Below are 19,682 nucleotides of genomic sequence, written 5' to 3'. Positions count from 1 at the left end.
TGACATGGCCACTCTAACTTGGCCATCAAGGATGGTATAAACAGAATATACTAAACAGAAAGCTACAATGAACCTTGATGAATATTTAATACATCCTTACTGTATTCTCATGTTTCATGCAAATCAACCTCTAAAGGCAGGTCATAATAAAAGAGAGAGACCTAACAACATTTACTTGCGTCATTTGAAGTTCAGAATGCTGTTTGCATATTGTTCTCTTTTTAACTTGATTTTGTCTCCTATTGTAGCGAGATTTGTTTTTTACAAGCCAACCTCTTTCTTTTTGATTCCTCTTATGTTGATTGAATAACCAGCACCACTTTCACTTGTCATCTGGTTTAGTCTCACTGTGTGTTGCTATGGAACATTCCAAATATTAGGGAGCTGTGGTATAACAAAGCCCAAGGCTCCATGTGGTTTCCAGTCACAGAGCAAAACAATTGGAAAAACATGATCTCTTAACCCAAGAGACTATCACAGACCTCAGAACATTACAAGACATGGAATACATAGTTTACAAAGCTTATGCTTGTATTATTGAGTGAGGATGCTGTTTACCTGATCTATAAGTTGACAGGCATGATTCAAGACCAGACATGTTTTCAGACTATTCTGCAATTTCTGCAGATGTTATTTCTGCGAATTTTACTTTCTTGCTTTCACTGGCTCATACTCACACCTGTTTCCTTTTTGCCTAACTTCTGTTATACCTTGTATTCATAAAGAAATAAGAGCACTGGCAATCTAAAAGAATCTCTTTAGGGTTTTCTTCTCCAAAGACAGAAAACCACAAGACTTAACTCAGTACTGTACATGCTGCTTGCGTTTTTGAGAAATGAAGTGAGGGCTAATGCTAAGACAAAGAAGCAAATAACACAATTGTCTAAAAAAAAAATATTTTTATGTATATATCACCCTGGACCTGTAGTTTATCTTGATTTCTTTCCTTTATGATCATCAACTCTTGCTTTTCATCCTTTTCTTTCTATGAGGTATCTCTGTCAGTGCTAGAGAGACTGTTTAGCTCAGCATTTCCATCATGTTATTACTGCATGTGAACTTCAAGAAGACGGCAGTGTGCAGGACTGTGGGTGAGGTAATGGTAATAGGTGACTGAAACAAAGGAGCTGGTAAGAAAGAAAAAACAAAGGAATAAAAGAGTGAGAGGGCACTTTTCCCATACAAGCTGCAGCTGTGCTGTGGAATGAGTCCAAACCTGTACTTTCTCAGGTCAGTAGAATTCAGTGAGATGAGGAAGAAGCTGTTACATTTATTTTCTCTCTAAACTTGATAGCAGAGTTTAGCTTGAAATTTCCTCCTGTTCGTAGAAGGTTTCCAGGAAAATAACAAAGAAAGGTCAGTACTGTCCCAAATGCAAACTTGCCAAGGATATCTAAAGAGGTTTTAGAAAAAAATTACTTGGTTTTAAACTTCTCAGTTTTTTGATGGTGGTAGTGAGATCTACTTGTTACCATAAATCGGCTCCAGGAGTGATACAGAAAACCCAGCCTCCACAAACCTATTTGTTCTGGAGTTAATACCAAAGCTGTAAGGCATTCCTCTCTCCTTTTTTATGTGATCTGAGGCACAGTGCTTGACTCTCAAAAACACTTGAAGTAGTTGTGGCCACCAGTGCATCTGCAGCTGTTATCCCTAGGGGTTGGCAAAAGGAAACCACTTCAGAATGAGTGGTTTTCTGCTGTCTATGCAATGTTAATCAGCCTTTTTCAAAAGGTAACCGATTCCTTTTCACTGTTATAATAGGCAACAAGATGTGGTAGGGAGGGCATACCTGAGATTTAGGACAAACCCAAAGCCATGATTCTTTGGAATAAAATTGGAAATCTGTCACTTACTGCTATGCAGATCCTCTGTATGTCTTGCTGATTCACATTCCCCTTCTCTACTTCCTTCTACATAAATGAGTCCCACTGCCTTTGTTGGGATCTCTGCTGAGCAGCCAGCTTATTGCAGAATATTTTTGGCAAGGGGCAGATGAGGAAGTTTTATGCAGCACTCACAGAACTGTAGCATGCTCTACAGATACAAATTAGCGACTGTTAAGAGCTCACCCTGACAGTGAAAAGCACTGATCTTAATTTTGAAAGCAGATGAAAGGAAGTCACTTGACCGAGTGCTCTAAGAAATCTGTGGCGCTGCTAAAGTAGTGTTACGAAGCTTATTCATCATTCTTAGTAGACAGACTTGAATTTTTCAGTGTAGTTTTTCATTAGAAAATTCTGATTAAAAAACAATACTTCACAGAATTGCACCTATATTAATGAGAAAACTCTCTCAACGTCATTTTTAAGTTGAGAAAAGTTTTCTGGTTCATTATTAAACATCCAGCTCAGTCAATGGCCTTTCACTGCAGGCTCACCACAGACCTCTGCCAGGTTCATCCTCATGCCCCTGCTCTGCTTGATTCTTTTAATTTTCTAGCTGTGTCTCCTACCAGTTGTTCTGGGAAAATCTCTCTTGTCTCCTTTTTTTTTTTTTTTTTTAATTCCCTTAACAATGCAGATGTGCATTACAAGCACACATCCCCCATCTCAGGGGTAGTTTTCCCCGTTTGCCCACACCTCCTGTTGGAGCTGTGGGTGCTCCTGCTCCTCCCTACACCTCTGCGTGCCGGTGAAAACACCACCAAGGTCACATCCAGACACCCAGGCGTGGGTGCCTGCTGCTGCACCCCCCACTGTCACTGCACAGCTCCACGCAGGCTGCTTGTGACACCAACAGGGAGGATGCTCTGCCTGGCCTCGGCAGAGGTCTTAGTGTCAGCGGAGTGATGTCAGTGTCAACCAGGTTTTGATTGCTGCTGTTTACACTCAAAGGTCTCTTTCCTTCCAGTGACAAATTTTCATGCTTTTTTTTTCAGGACAACTCCTCCTTTGTTTCAGAAGTCTCTTTGTAATTCCCTAGTCACTGTTAAACCTGGCTGATGGTTGTTTTTTCTCTTTAACATGATCAATTTTGAGCAAATACCGTGCAAACATTCTTATTTTAACATGCTATCCAGACCATTTACCCAGGGTGGGCCATGCAGATACCCCTACAAGGAACACCAAATAATAGCATGCTTGTCCTCGAGTAGAACGGAAAAGTATTTGGAAGCTATTTTGCAGAGAAAAGGCAGAATGGCACCCTCTGAGACCCACTACATTAAAAAGCTTTCCTGAATTACAGAGGGTAAGTTCACTAAGGACTTGTAGACAGTAAGGAATTTCAGAAGCCAGTGTGAGTGCAGAGATTACATGCTTTCTTGTTAAGCTCCTTGCTACACCGATATGGTCATGTTGTTTTAGCTCAAAGCACGGACACGAGGAAGTTTGAAGCATCTGTGAGAGAAGAGGTAAATGTGCTCAGTTTGGCTGCCTCTGTTGTCATAAAACCTGTTGACAATGATTTATATAGATGTATATTTTACATAAAGGAAAGAGAAAGGCAAAACATATTTTCTTATTCTTGAGTAGAACTTAGGTGAAATATTAAGGGAATCACAACAAAGAGGTTTGGACATTATGTTCTGGGGCATTTTGATCTTAAGTCCCAACATATATATACTGGTCTACTTTTGCAATGCAAAAAGGTAGCTTGTGGATTGCTGGAACAACTGTTAACTTGGTAACATGGGACACTCCTAGTGTGAATGCTACAGGTTTAAAAACAAAACAAACCCCCAAAATGCTAGATGATGCTATATCCTTTGGGCCTTGGACCTGTAGAAGTTGAACTCAGTTGCCAAATGCTTTGCATAGCCCTAAACTTTATTGACTCTTTGGAAAATATTTTAACCTTAACATAATTAAAGGAAAATGACATGACCCTACTTATAGAAACCTACAGATAGATGCTTGCCAACCTTTGCAAAACATCATCACATGACATCTGACTTTGTCTAGTTCCAGTTTTGAGCAGAAGTGTTGAAGGATGTTACTTGCCCTTTGTAAGATGAGGTTTTGATCCTAACTGGCACTTTTCAGCATGGAATAGCCTCTGAAATCTGGTAATGTGCTCTCTAACATGTGACTTTTAGTCCTCCTTTATATTCTGCCTTTTTTTTTTTTTTTTTTTTGCTTTGTCACAAAGAGTTGTCTGCTGTTCCTGTGGCTTCTCCTTTGACTTATAGAAGTCGCCAGCCAGTAGCATTCTACAACCCATTGAGTTCACTCTCCTATCAGTTCACTAGATGCAGCCATGCTACCTGACTAAATACCAAAGCAGATTAAATACATTTGCAATTTGTGAAAATATGGCCCTGTGGAGACATGAAAGAGGAAAGCAGATCAGCTTGCCACCTCAAAACAAATAGAGGAATTCGAACTTGTATATTTTGTATTCAAATACATTTTGTCTGGTTTTATTTGGCTCATACCTATTGTGCTATAGATAAAGTTTCATTATGTCAGCTAGACACAAGTTCACGTCCAAAGAGCACACTGCATGTATGATACTAGAATATTAGATTGGCAGATACGCAGCTTAGTGCTTCAATGGATCTTAATCTGTATGTTGGTCACATATCAGCAGTATTTATTGCTACAGCAGTGAGAACAGTACACAGCAGAGAACAGGAGAAGGAAGTAGATCAAATGTTAGGGACAAAAATAGCTGAGAAGTCATGTCAGAGTGATTGGAAGATAGAGCATGGGTTTTTTTGCTGTTGAAGGATTATAAAAAGAAGGCAGTTTCCCACCACTAACAAGTGGTGATCTGTTTAAATAAGTTTAATTACCAGCAATATCAGAGGTCTTGTGGTTATGGGATGACACTTAAATGAACTGGGTCTAATTTCTGTGTCTGCCATGGGTTTCCTGTGTGAGTTAGAGCAAAACTTAGTCTTTCTGGGTTCATATCAGTCGCCCAGGCATAGGTGTCTACTCCCATATGAGATGTAGTAGGGCATCTGGAAAGTCTAGGCAGCGCTGGCAAGTATGACACAGGACCTGTGGAAGCCCTGTGGTCTTCTGAGGTGATGAATGAAGATCAGGTGATTTATGAGAGGATGTCAGACGGCATTATATCACTGTGTGTGGGCAACTGAATTGAATCATCTGTCTTTTTTGACACCTGAAAAATGAGGGAAGGACTAGTTGCTTCTTGCTCCATTTCATTTCTGTCCTCCCTACTGTGATTGTAAAATAAGCTTTCCAGAGGCTATACATGGTATAGACTGTGTGACCTTAACATTCCAGCAGTCTTTTCCTGAGCATTCACAAAAATAATTCAGTCTCTTAAGTAATAGCAGAGAGAAAAAACAAACCTGCCAACCTTGTTATTGTTAATAGAGGATTGACAGACAGAATAGTAATGTTACATTTGAGAAAAATTAAATTTACAGAAGCAGGATGTGAACATGGGCTGTCGCTTTATTCACTTAAAGGGGAGATTTTTTTTTTAAAGTTTTTTAATAATTATCAATTTAAGCTTTATTAGTACCATAAAAACAAATCCTTTCTTTTCTAAATTAGAGAGTCACTATTTGCCATCCTTGGTCAGTACGGTGAGAGGTTTTGTCCTGTTTCCATCTGCTTTAGATACTGGAAGGCTCCAGTGCTGAGTGCTGCCTTTTACAAGCATTGAACGCCTCTTCGGCGAACTACTGAGAAGCCTTTCTTCCCACCTTCAGTTTGGGGCATAGTGAGGGAATGGAGTCAGAGCCCTAGATCTTGTAAATCTTTGCAAGGAAGGCAGAACCTGTAATCTTTCATATAAGTGAATGAAAAAGTAGAAAATACTTACACCTGTTTTTTGGCACAGTTTCATGGGAGCAAAGACTAATTTTGAGTTTTATTATCAGAATGTTGGGATTTCTGCATTTCACATAGTCCTGAGCCAAGAGCTAGTGCTTACAGGGAAGTTTTGTTCAGTTTAGATGATGTCCAGCCTGGGACAGGAAAGCTGAACTCAAAAGGTTACTAGTCCAACCTAATGTGGATCTGAAGTGAATTGATAAGTTTTATGAAGCTGTCAAAGGTACTTGGCCTGGATTTTTCTAAGTGGTTTGCTCCATGTATGAATAGCCAAAGCACATAGATTTCTGGCAGCTTCAGACAGACTGACACTGCATCACAGTTAACAATGGACTAGTTTATCTTTCTTTTGGGGGACACCTTTTAAAAAGTGTTTTATCTTTTTGTTTTATTGCTCCTTAGATAATTAAAACCAGAAAAGTATTTTTTTTTCTTCCTTGTTTCCTTTTCTACAGCTTTACATATATGTAACACGACTACATCTACTGCTTTCCTTATTTACACTCTCTACTGTGTCACTTAAAAGGTGAATGTAGGGAAACTATGCTTTCTCCATACTCTTACAATGTCCCGTCATTAAAATAGAATATCAGATAGGTTCTGAATGTTTTCTGTCTACACAGCTTTTTTTTTTAATCTCACCATGAGATTACAAATATTGAGTGAAATGAGTAACACAGGTCCCGACCGATTAGTCAATCTTTTAAAACGGAAGCGTATGACTTCCACCCAGAACCACGCTACAGAGGAGACCAAACACACAAAAGGAAACTGGGCACAAGTAGTCTGAAAAACTGCGTTCGAGACATACGTCCCACATAACCACATGCTCTTGCCAGACAGACCCAAATCTGGTCTTACGCACTGTCTCCCCATATGAATAAATAAAAATATTTAATAGATCTTCATTACATCTTTTTGTACTATTTTTTTCAACTACATTATATGTCATTTTCTAAAAAGAAAATGATATTCTTCTGTTTACTTATAGTGTGATGGGTTGTAGTTCATGCTAGAGAGTAAAACAGTTAGACTGTGTAATTTCAGTATATGTAATTCAATTTTTAATGAAAATACTATTCCCTGACTGACTTAACAAATATTACAACAGTTAATCCTGAGAAAAAATGCTCTAACATATATTAAAGACATGGTCAAATGAATTTTTAACTCAGCTATTCTAGCATTTGGATCTAAGGATGAAATAGATTTTAAGCCTGACATTGAAAGAAACGTTTTCAATATACTGAAATGGCATTTCTCTAAAATGGATCCATTATGGTTTTATTATTGTAAGCCCAAGCTCAATCATGTAATCGTGATTCATGAACACAAAAGGTAGTATCTAAAAGAAAGCATAACTGATCAATTTTAAAACTTCTGTACTTCCAATTTGAAATTATTTGTATGTGACATTTAGTTGTGCAGTAAGATGTAACTTGTGTCTATTTAGAGCATGGAGAGGGTGAGGAGGTTTGGTTTTTTTGGTTTGGTTTGGGTTTTTTTTGCCAGACTAAAACTTGCAAAAATTCATTAGGTCCCCCTAACACCACTTCAATGTGGGAAAAATGTTTTGCTTAAAGGAAATATGTTGATAAAAATAGTTAATGAAAAAGCAAAGAAAATCTGAAGAAAAAGGATAATAGGGATTATACGCCCATCACAAAATGAAGCAAATATTTGCCAGTGCCCCATCAAGCCTTCCATCTACAGAGCCCCATCTACTTCCATCTATGCTTTTTTTCTGGAAAAGGTGAGATCTTTTGGGGAATATTCATACAAGGCTATAAAAGGAAAGATTTTAGACTGATAGATATATTTTTGAGTCTCCATACAAATCAATAATTTCAAGAAAAAGATAAAGAGACACCAAATACACTGCAGTATCAGTTCTTGGACTTGAAATTTAATGCCTCCTTCCTAAGTTTCTCCTATCTCCTTCCCAACAGAAGTATTGAAAGGTTGAAAAATAGATTTTTCACCAGGTCACAAAGGCCTTGGATTTGCTCTCTTTTCTCTCCCAATAAAATATTTGCCATGTACCAAACCTCTGTGCTACCTAGGGAAGGGTATAAAGCGTTTCCTACGTGTACAGTTGCATGTGCAGACTTGCAGAAGTACCTGTGAGCACTTACCTCTGATAACACAAATGGCTAAGAAAAGACAAAAGGTGGTCAGTATACTAAACTGATACAGGTTTTAATCTTATGAACATGTCTATAGACTCTAAGTTTACTAAGCATTGCCTTGGACGAGACTACATAAAGGCTTGAAGAGAATCATTCGTGTTTTTTTTTTTTTAATTAGGCACAATGAGGACAAGACTGTGCAGGTTAATAAACTATGACTCCATTTGTAGGTGAACTTATAATTATGTGTATGCATTCATATGCATTCCCTTCCATATTAAATGCACCATAACCTGGTCATCTTTACACAGTTTTATACTAAACCTATAGTTTAATTTCTCACCTCAGATAATAAGGGAAAGATAAAGTCTCTAACAAATAAAATACCTTGGTATTATGACTTTATTATGTTCCCGTAGTTGTTCGGCCCTCAGACCTTCAACTGACTTCACTGGGATCTGCAAAAATGTAACTCTAGGAATGCTCCTTAGTCAAGTTCGTTAATCATTGGTATGATTTTCAAGTTCTTGCAAATCCTGTTGACAATGAAACAATACAACTGCCAGAAGCTTAAGACTGTTTATGGCTGTTAATAGCAACCAGTGTATATTATAGAATAAATGTCCAACAGCCAGGGTGTTCTGTGTTTTCTCTTTTTGAGCGTTATTTGATTAATGTTTGTACACTCAGCTTGCATTAAAAAAGATCTATTGATGGAAAAACAGGTAACACCCACAATCCTACAACTTCATGTACCTCATGAACAGCAATAAAACAACTGATTCTGCTGATTCTGAAGTCCACGTGAGTAGCTATGAGGTTCGTGAGGTTAATAGTATGCCCTACAGTAATTCTATATGTCAGATCACAGAGGTAATGGTAAGATTATAAAAGGCTTAAAAAATACTTGCAAAAGAAATGTATACAATAGATTCAGAGATTTTAAACCCACCAAAGACCTCGATGACTTAGTTTGACCTGCTGCAAAATAAAGGCTTTAGAATCTTGTGTGAGAAAACATTCTTTAGAATGCTATCCATTTGGATTTAAAGTCTCAATATAAATCGAACATGCCTTAACATGGTATTGTCATTAAAAAGTGTGTCTCACTTTAGTTTGGACTTGTCTTGCTTTTGTATTTTTATTTTGATTATAGACTGTGATGAAGTGATTTGTTCCTTGACAAATTAAACAGATGGAATTTCTTTGTTCTTTTACTAGTAAGGAGGTTGCTGGACACCAACCCTGGTTCTTTTTATAAGCCCTTTAAATTCGGAAATGGTAGTTTTTAGACATGGAAATCAAAATAAGGTATGGGATGGTATTTTATGACCCCCTTTGTATGCAAGGACATTAATACCTCTCTGTATGAATAATCAAAATACAAAAATGAACTTCCTAATCGCATTTGGAATGCAGAAAATATGCATATGTGTGTATGAAACATATAGTTTTAATATAATATAGATCTTCAGGTTATGGTCTATTGGTCTGCTACCCACTTGCTATGGGTGATGTGTGAACAGCTCCTGAATTAGAAAGAATACAATTTTGTACATGAAGAGCAGGAATAGTTTTCCTTTTTTTAATTCTTGAGACTTCTTTTCAAAAGAAACTGCAGTTTAATTATCCACAGCACATGCATACATTGATAGTTATTTGGAGATGGTCCCATTCATTTTTCAGTATTTGGAGATTTTTACAGGATAGTGCATGTTTTTCAAATATTTTTAACAAACTGAAAATGTCTTATTGATATTTTTTTTTAAAAAGGACACTTTTTCTTATATGCCAAAGTTGAAAAGAAGACTTCTCAATTTTCACTAGACCATTAAATAAGAAATTCCTTGTCCTGATTTTTAAGACACATAGTCAGTGCAGGCTTTTGTTAGTTTGCGATGGGGGACTCAATAAACATTGTCATTCCTTGGTGATAAAGTGTCATCAGGTGTTGTGGAATATGAAATCATGGAAGGACAGCTATGACCAGAAATTATTATATGCATTTCGAAACATCTCCCCTATCCAAAGAACCACAGGTCGTGAGCCAGCTGCCTAAATATAGGTGTATACTGTCACTGTAGGTGCCCTAAAATATTGAAGATATAGGGCTGTCAGCTATGACATTGAACGTGCAGATCTCTGCCCTTCTGAAATAGCAGGGCAATAATAAGGGCAAGTAGGATCCCATTCAGCATGTAAAATAGTACTAAATATCTTTATTTAAAAACTTAACTCTCTCCCTGGATATTTTGGTAAGTAGAATAGGGTGATGGTCATTGTATTTTTAATCTGAGATTAAGCCTTGAGATTGGTGCTCAGGGTCTTTACTATTATTATCCTACAGTTCTGGCTGAATTTGAGCACTCATGACTCTTCCTTTTTGGAAGCCTTCAGTCTCTTATCAGAGCAGAAAAGCAAATAATCTCTGTGTGTGTCCAACGTCTTGCTGTCCCCTGCTGGTAACTAATCTAAACTTTAATTTTTTGAAACACCTTTTAGAGAGTCTTGTCTGAGCCCACTTTCCTGCAAACTACTGTTCTTTTTGTCCCTTTAAACGTTGGTGAAGTTTTTGTTTGTTTGTTTTATTTTTTTGCGCCTGTTCTTGAGTGATTTGGGTCATTGAGGCAGAGTCCTCAAAGCCAGTGGTTCTGCCAGTGCCTGCTGCTGTAGGTAACTGGGTAAACAGGACTGAAAACAGGTAGGAAACCAGGTTCTATTCCTGGATGATGTATTTTCCATAAAGAGTGAGATTAATGAATTATCAAACTTGTTTCCCAAGGAAATGAAGCCTAGTTGTCATTGCTGTCTATCTGCCTGGCTACCTTGCACAGTTTAAGCTTTCGGCCAGTTGTAACTGAACTTGACGGAGGGGCGCAGGTATGGATGGTCCTTCTGGCTTGGTGAAACTGGTGACTGGGTATAGTATAGACCCCATAGTATACTGGGTAGAGGTGGCTGGGTTTGATACCCTGCTGACAAACAGCACACGGTGTCTCCAAACTGCCTGCTGTTCCTGCTGTTCCTTGCCTTTGCCACAGGTCTACAGGCAGTGGGCGAGAGAAGGCATGAAAAGTAAGGGTTGTGGGTGTAAGAAATGGAGTCTCAGGTCAGGGTGGGGTGGTAGGTGACAGCAGGGCAAGACTTTGTGATATTGAGAGTAGAAGACACGAGTTTCCATAGGGGAAACAGGCTTTGCTAGTTCCAGTGTTCTCACCGCCACTTGTTAAAAAGATGCAGTTGCAAATGCCATAGCTAGGTTTTTCCTTCTCAGCCTAAGAAGGAGACGTCTTTGAGCAGAAAAGGGGATTGTGTACCAGACTTGGTCAGGGTGGGCAATTCAGAGTGGCAAGGAAGAGAATACAGTGGGCTGACTCAGGCATGCATTAATAGGTGGGCATGTTGGCAGATAATTTCCATGCTAGTCACGACCTTCTTTCTGTTTTTTTGAGACAGCTCTTAAAACCTGCAGTTGTGGAAATATCACATCTATACATCTATATATAGATGAAGAGGCTCAAATGTGGGCCAGAGTGCTATCTCTACCCTCTTCCCACAAGTCAGACAAACCAAAAAAAGCACGCAAGGCCACGAAGTCCACCCCCACACTGAGTAGCATTTAGCCTTCTGTGGGTAGAGAGGCAGGGGATAATATCATCAGGACCTCAAAAACCAAAATAGCCCAAATCAAGAAAAAATTTAAGAGGGGGAATGCAAAATGGGGACAAAGGAAAAAAAAAAAAGTCTGTAACAACTTCACTGTGGAAGAACTGAAACTCCTGCTTTTACAGAACCCACGCCAGACAGACAGACACCCCTTAGTCACAAGATAAGGAGCATCTGGAGTGAAGGAGACTTGAGATCTGTGTCCTGTACTCTGCACGTGTCTCCAGACCTCCCAACTTAGCTTGTAAATCACTGTTTATTTTTAAGAGAGAGAGGAATTATTATGGCGATGAAGAAAATTTTTTTTTCCTTCTTTCCCCTCCAACCTTGTCCTGAGAAAATTTCCTGACAACCCTTTTGAAACATATATTTTTCTTTAGAAAGTCTGGGGGTTCACTCGGAATTTTCCCATCAGAACGCTTTTGTTGAAAAATCCTGGCCAGATTTAATCACTTGACATATAGAAACAGAGATTTGCAGGCTATTCTTTTGTATATAGATGACAAGATCTGAACTTCAAAGGATCCTGCATACAAAGCTGAGGAATGAGGTACAAATAAATTGAGAGCAAAAACGTTCACTGTTACAGGTGCATCTGATGAAAGCCTCCTCCAGCTTTGTGTCTCTGCCACCTTTCTATGCTCTGTTTTGCAGATGGTTCGTGTATGGCACTTTGCAGCTTCCTTATCCAGTCTACTGGGGCATTAGTCAGCCTGTATTGTAGCAAATTATTTTTTTTTTAAAAAGCACAAGGAAATATACAATGGCTGTATCAGAGTTTGAAGACTCTCACTGCGCCTTCACAGTTTTCAATTCCAGTTCTGTGTATACAAGTGAATACATACAACTTTGTGATCGTACTCTTACCACTAATCCTATAACTGCAGGAGCACAAATGAAGGAAATGGAGTTTTCACCTATCTTCTTGCATAAATCTAAACTGATTTCTAAGATGGTTTCAGAAGAAATCTGTGTTTCTGTTGTGCTTCATTATGTTGCTGCTCTCATTAGGCAGTCACGCCTGTTTTCTTATAATGTTCCTTCTCCTCCTCAGACTTCTTCACAGTGAGGCACTTGACTTTCTGCTCACCAGCTGAGGTGAGAATGTGTTTAAATACTTTCTGAATTGGCCTTCTTTCTTGAGGAGATGACATGTTATGTGGTCTATTACAAGCATACAGCATAAAATGATAAATGGGAGCTTAGTGTGTTAAGGTTAAAGAAACTGTTTAAGAAACCTTCCTTTAATTAGCTTGATATATCTTCCCTTTCTGCTTCTTCTCTTGTCATGAGTTACAACTTATTAAATACAACATCAAGGCATGGGCTTATAGCTACCATAAATGATGGATATTTGCAAAGATTATTTGACAGGTTACAATCAACATTGCCTTATAGAGTATGCATGAGAAAGTTTGGAAAACAAATGTCCCAGGTACTTAAGTACCTACTTAGTGGAAAAATGTTTTACTATAGTAACAGGCTGTGACACTCGCTAGTAACGCAGTTATGTGTGCTTTTAAAGGGTAGCTTTTAAAAATGAAGAAAATAGTAAAAAGTACCTATCTGATAATTCTGTCAGACACTAGTATCCATCAGACTGCTTCAGGAGAAAGTGTTCTTACTCCTCTAATCACCAGGCGGGCAGTCTTTTGTGATTTTTTTAAATCTGAGTCTGAGGTAGAGAGGTAACTCAGGCATCTGCTTGGAGAGATTAGAAAGTGTGATAGGAAGATATCTAAACAGAGAGTGTTCTTGAGAGGGTGTAAGAGCCTTTGTTTACATTTTCTGTTGCTTTATATTTTAGCCTTATGCTTTCTCTTCAGCTTGACCCAAACATCTGATCTTTTGGCATTTTCCTATGTCATTGCCAAACTTAATCAATAGGCATAATACATAATCCCAATGCTTTTCAGCTGGAAACTAGAAAGCAGGATGCTGGAGGAGAACTGGACCTTGCAGAGCCATAAGCCCTTGCTTCAAATTGGCTCATTTGTGCCTCAATTCTGTGCCAGATTTTAATTTTTATGACACTAAACTGATGCTTGTAGTTAGCGAACAAAACAGGAGCACATATGAGTTCAGGCTGGAATGTGGCAAGCTGCTTCAAATTTGAGGCATTAATTTGAAGAAACCCAGAGCTTCCTTGTACACACAATCAACAACCTGTTAACTACCATTTTCAAACAAGAGAAGTTCTCCTTCCTGCTCTGTGTTTTCAAATCAGTCAAAGCGGTAAGAGATAAATTTGTACCTAAACTTCAATACCCTGAGAGGGACCGAAACCAAAGCACAAAGTCTAAACAGATGGTACGTCCTGTTTAAGAGCAGACTCCTCGCTTCCTGCAGTGATGCGGAAAGGAGGATGAAGATGCCTGTGGGAGAAGCAGGCTAAAAGGTCCTTAAAACAGTACTGTTTGTTATACTTTGGTGTCTCTAAAAAGATTCAAACCCAGAAGAGTACAGAGGTGCTAATTAGCTACTGGCCCAGCCAAGTCACCTAAAATAAATGCTTTTTCGGTCTGATGTCTCCAGTCCATTTAGCAGGATCTGGATTTCTGTGGTTTTCTTTCCAAAAGCTCATCTTTACCATGGCACCTCAGTTACATGCCTGTTTGCCCTCTGGAGTTTCCCATGCCTTCCTCTAACCTTAACACCATGACAGCAGAAGCTGCTGTCTTCCCTGCATCCCCTCTCCGTATCTCCTTCTCTTTGCAGGTCTGTGAGATCTGCAGGAACAACCTGGGCTCTTCCATGTCTGTTAGTTCCCTCTTCTGCTGCTCTCAGCAGCCTCCAGAGCTTGCACAGACAGGGATGCGGTCACAGGAGCTGTCAGTCCTACCTGACACATCTACGTGGTGGCTTCTGCCATCGCTGTGCCTCAAAAGAAGTTTGGTTTTGTTTCTGGAGCGCGGAGTTGGAGACACTGTCACTGATCTGTCAGCCTCAATGGAGGCAGAAAATTCCCTTGTTGTGTCTTTTTTGCTTCCCAGCTGTGACCAGTATTTGAGTACGTGCATAACTCCAGGCTCAGAATGAGTGAACAGGTGAGTTCTTTTATATATATATATAAAGTAATTTTCTAATAGTGTTGGAAGACTGATATCCAGCTTTCACTAAAACACGTTTTATAAGAGACCCATAAATCCATAAAGTATTCTAATTGCTAGGAGGGTGCAGAGGGTTCTGAACGTAACTCAAAACTCTAATCAGAGCAAATGCTAGTTGTTCTAGTTTCATTTTTAAAACATTGTCTTAATGCCAACAGTGCTATCTAAAAAGCTGCCACAGGGTGGTACCACAGTATTTCATAAGATACTGAAATTACCACGTCAAAAGAACTATTTTCTTAATATAGGTATAATGTAAAATAGATGTGGATACAAAACTTGCCTTTATTTTAAGATAATGCCCCTTAGTGCTGCAGAAGTACTCCCTGCAGAACTTTGAATTGCTCCTATAAATACACTAGTAGTTGTGTCTGTTGGTCTGCCAACACTGATTTAACAGGACACCAACGTTTGCAATGTGCTTTCCTGCCATAATTACTCAAGATAGATTGCTTAGGTGCTGAAAGTTAAGCAGCTTAAATATTTTCCTAAATTACTGCCTAAATAAGCAAATTAAATGTGATATCTGTCTTGATTTTTCCCCTTTCTTCTCCCATACGTTAGCCACTGTAGCATTTTCCAGTTCTTTGGTAAGGACAGTTGTGCCTGAATTATGTCAAGACATTTGTCTGAAAATGCCAGGATACATAGGAGTCAAAGCAATAAAAAACCTGGGCAGTTTTGCTGTATGGGAATTGAGCACCAACTTCGTGTTCAGTGTCTGCTGTAGTGCTGGGGTCAGTGTCCGGCTGAGGTGAACTATGGGCAGAAAAGAATTATTTAGTGGTGAAGCCCATCTGCTGTGCCAGTGAGGTTTTCTTCTCTGGTGGATTATCTATTTATTATTCCAGCGAGTATCCCGTCTCATGGAAATTCTGTCCTTTCCCTCAGGATAAACACTGAAAAATTCCTAATAAAGCCTCAATCTGTATTGTGTAGCTGTAATCCCATCACTCTGGTTCCTTGAATCACACATGCTTTAACACACATGGTTCACATCTCCTTGACTGAGACACTGTATTTATGCTCATCTCTTTAAGGTTTCTTCATAAATCAAACATCTGTTGCCCTAATTTCCTAGTCACTGCATTCTTGCCAATTCACTAATATCTTTCAGATAAATGAGGTACCTCCAATTTCAAAAAGCCAAATTATGAAAATTTTGGCGAAGAGCAGTTCTCTGCCATGTGAATACTAATAGTATTTTGAAAAAGAAATGAGCCCTAAATAGTTCCAGACTGTCATGTTCAAGACATGTGCTGAATTCTAGGACTGCATTTGGACCTGTACGTTCAGATCCATATGTACTGCTTTCAATCCTTGAAGCAAAGCTCAGTGGAGCGGGTTGTCCTTAATGCAAGGCCATGCCCCTGGAATTCAATTTCTATACTCCCCATTGTAGCCAAAGCCTAATGCTGTATAAATATTATCTATTGGTTCAGATCTTTGAAATGTGTTTTTGATAGGAGTCAACACAGACATCTGAATAACAAGCTCTTAGTATAAGGTGCACAACGTCCTTCAACAATATTACTAGATATCACCTGCCCAATGGGCTGCATTTCAAGCTGTCTTCCCTTAAATAGATTAGATTAACATTTATGAAGCTGAACCTCATTATGTTTTTTCCTGTCATTATTCTGCTGCCTCTGTGCCGTTTCTCTGCATATTACATTGTACCACCTCCCTTTTTAATGTCTGCAGATTTCATTTGCATATGAATTTCCCTAACTTTAATATAATTGAAGAACTTAAAGGAGGTCTCTAATGGGCTGTAATTCCTTTTGTCATTTCTCTTTTTTCATATGGACTGCCAACAAGAGATCAATTCCTGGGATAATTTTGAATACATAATTAACATTAAAATGAATAATAACACAAAAATAATATTGACATTAATTACAAAAGTAAGATGTGAGATACAATTTCCTTAAAAAATAAAAGCAGATAATTTTGTGGCATAGACTGAAATGCTTCCATAAGCACTTTGGTAAGCAACAATTCATAGGAATTGTCTGATGGACTTCAATCACCAATGCATAAAAACCTCTTCTCCCAGAGTACAGTGAAGTATGAATTAATTCATATTTCCATCCATTCTAAAAGGAAACAAAACAAAACCCCCTTTTGTTTAAGAAACAAAAGTTTTTCTTTTCATAATTATTAAATCCATAGGTACATTTGACCTGAAACTGCATTTTTAGGGGATAAAGTACCTAATGGTGGTAAGCATTCTTTTTTATTAATTCACTTCACAGAAACCTGTGGAGATTTTTAGGGGACCAGATGAACATTTTTTAAAACTGCAATCCTTCATTTGTGTCCCTCGTTACCGTTCCTCCAATTCTAATTTCAGTTCAGAATACAGATGTATTACCTAGTCATGAGTGGCAAATAAAAGTGTTTATCCTAATAAAAATGTTAGAAAAGGCTTGGAGAGTTACCATTAAAAAATGACTGCAACCAGCAAGCATATTTTTCAAATATCCAATTTTCCTGTTTTAAAATTTAGGCAAAACTGCAATTTTGCTGAGAAAACCAATGTATTCCTGGCAACAGAATTCAGCTCCAATGTGGCATGTCATTGTCACTGCAAAGAGATCTACATAAAGCGTAAGAATAACTGAAAAATGGCATAAATATCAGAAAATATGAAGTATGATCCAAGTACAGTTTACTCTAATAGTTCCTGTCTGAGAATATAGAATTTCCAATACTGACTCACTATCAACAGTGAAAAACATTTGAGACTGTAAAAGGTGTCAGTATTAATGAGTCTGTCTAGTCTGGAATATGTTGCACTTACCATTTGACATGAAAAGATACCATGTCACAAAAACCCCTTTTATGCCATTTAACAAGCCACATTTTTCATTTTATTCTCCTAAAAGGCTCAGCTCCGGTAAGAAATTCAATAAATACAAGGGCTTTTCACTACTGCCATTTTATCTCATTACAACAGGCAAAATGACTGCTTTTAGATCAAAATCCAGTCCATTTGTTCTGGAAATTAAATTCAAATCAATTTGAAACTATTCATATTGTATAGTTGCTGATAGCACTAGTGCTTCAAGACAAGTGATAGCACTGTACAAATTTAGAATGGACTTGAAGCAAGAGAAGTGCCTTCATGGTGAGGAGCTTGGGTAAAAGACCAGGCAGGCAGAGTGCGGAACTTATCAAAATATTAGCAATACAAGCAGCAGTGTCATAGTGTCAGTCCGGGGCATTTTATCTGGTATCTCCTAGTTTACGTAGTGTCATTTTACAGCGTCAAGAGCATTTCAGAGGTTTTCTGTTGTCAGCCCATTGAAGCCTGAATTTGCCTATGCATCTTCTCTATTGAATATGATGTTTTAAATAACAAACTAGTTCAACCTTTCAAAGGAGCTTCCCCTGTTATATTATGTGAAGAATGAGCTTTCTTGAGTTTGCAGTATTTATATTTCTTTGCATTCTTTAGCCCTTTTCTGTTCAGAAGAAACTCCCCCTGAGCCCTGGATGTTGGGTATTTGCTTAGGTTAGTGGCAGAAGTATCCATAACTACATCAGAAGAACTATTAATAACACTATTTATGTGTGGTGGTAGTTTAGAGACTCTGTAGCCTGTAGTTAACGTAATACACTTATTCTACATTTCAGAGGGAGAAAAAGGTAATACATTTTTAATAAAAGGGGGTTTTGCCACTGAAATTTGGTGAAGAATTGAAAGTTGAGTATAGTGCAGCTCAGCGAAGAAGCTTCAACCTAGGGATGATGGACCAGTGTGAGAGACTGAGTTGGATAATCTCTCCGTGTCCTGCCTTGCTACATTCCCCATGCTGCGCAGGCATGAAAATGTTCCTGCCAACACAGATAAGAATAAGAAGCTTTTTATGCTAAATACTAAATCATACGTCTTCATGATTTCTTCTCTTCCTGCCCTCTTTTCTCTGCTAAAGCATCATATTTAGAAGACAGCATAGTACATTTGAATAATTCAAGAAACAGAACTTATTTAAGGCTTCCCCCCCCCCCCCCCCCCTTCTCTTCTGGTTTATGAGCCTTCAAGTTATAACCACTGTATTAAGAAAAACTGGTTTCCCTAGAGTTTTTACTGAGTACATGCTTTTGTTTGCCTTTCCAGGACTGTTATGCATAGTAAGGAAACTATTCATAGAACTAAAAATAACCTACATGCAAACCTAAATGGAAACAGATATGGATTGAGAGACAAATCTAGCTCTACTCATTTTAAATGCAAATAACTAAACCCATCCAATGTAGAAAAAAAACCCCCACAAGGCAATGTCTCATTTAGGACAGAAAAATGATAACATGGCAGATAGAAACCACAGCAACAATATAAAAAAAATAAGGCAGGGAATCATTTGCTCTAGTATCGTCTCATTTTTCTCACTAAAGTTCGAAGCATCCAGGGCCTCCTCTGAAATGCGTAAGAATACATTGAGTCTAATTTCCAAGGCCTAATGTTATAGAAGTTGAAAAGCTCGGGAAAAAATGGAAAGGAAACTTTTCTGGGAGGTGTTTTCTCTCAAAATGAACAGCCTAAGAATACTTAAAGTAGAGCTTTTAGTGATAATTTTAGTGTCACTTGTCACTTCTTCAAAATACTTTCCATTACTAAATGAGTATTTCAAATTAAGTTTTCAAAATTACAGTACCAATCAATTACAGTTCCTAGGCAGTGCAGAGACAGCATATCATGCTGTATTTACTGAATGAAGGTGAATATGCACGGGGATCTTGTTTTCATTACTCAATTCATTTTTCTTTAGCAAACGTGGGCTCCTTCTTGAGCTACATGAGACCTTTAACTCGTGTCAACAAATGTGACAGTGCCTCTTTTCATGGTTTTTTTTTTCAGCCTTGTTTTTCAGTATACTCAAAGGCAGAAATTATGCTTCATTTTTCAGATCCGTACTGTCCCACCAGCAATAGAAAGTGTAACTGTCTTTCAGAAATAAAGATGTTATACTGATTTCATTAATTTGATCTACCTGCCCATTCTTTGCAAGAGC

Source organism: Accipiter gentilis, chromosome 8 (genome assembly GCF_929443795.1).
Source record: "Accipiter gentilis chromosome 8, bAccGen1.1, whole genome shotgun sequence".
In the NCBI taxonomy this organism is placed as follows: domain Eukaryota; kingdom Metazoa; phylum Chordata; class Aves; order Accipitriformes; family Accipitridae; genus Astur; species Astur gentilis.
This window is presented reverse-complemented; position numbering follows the sequence as displayed.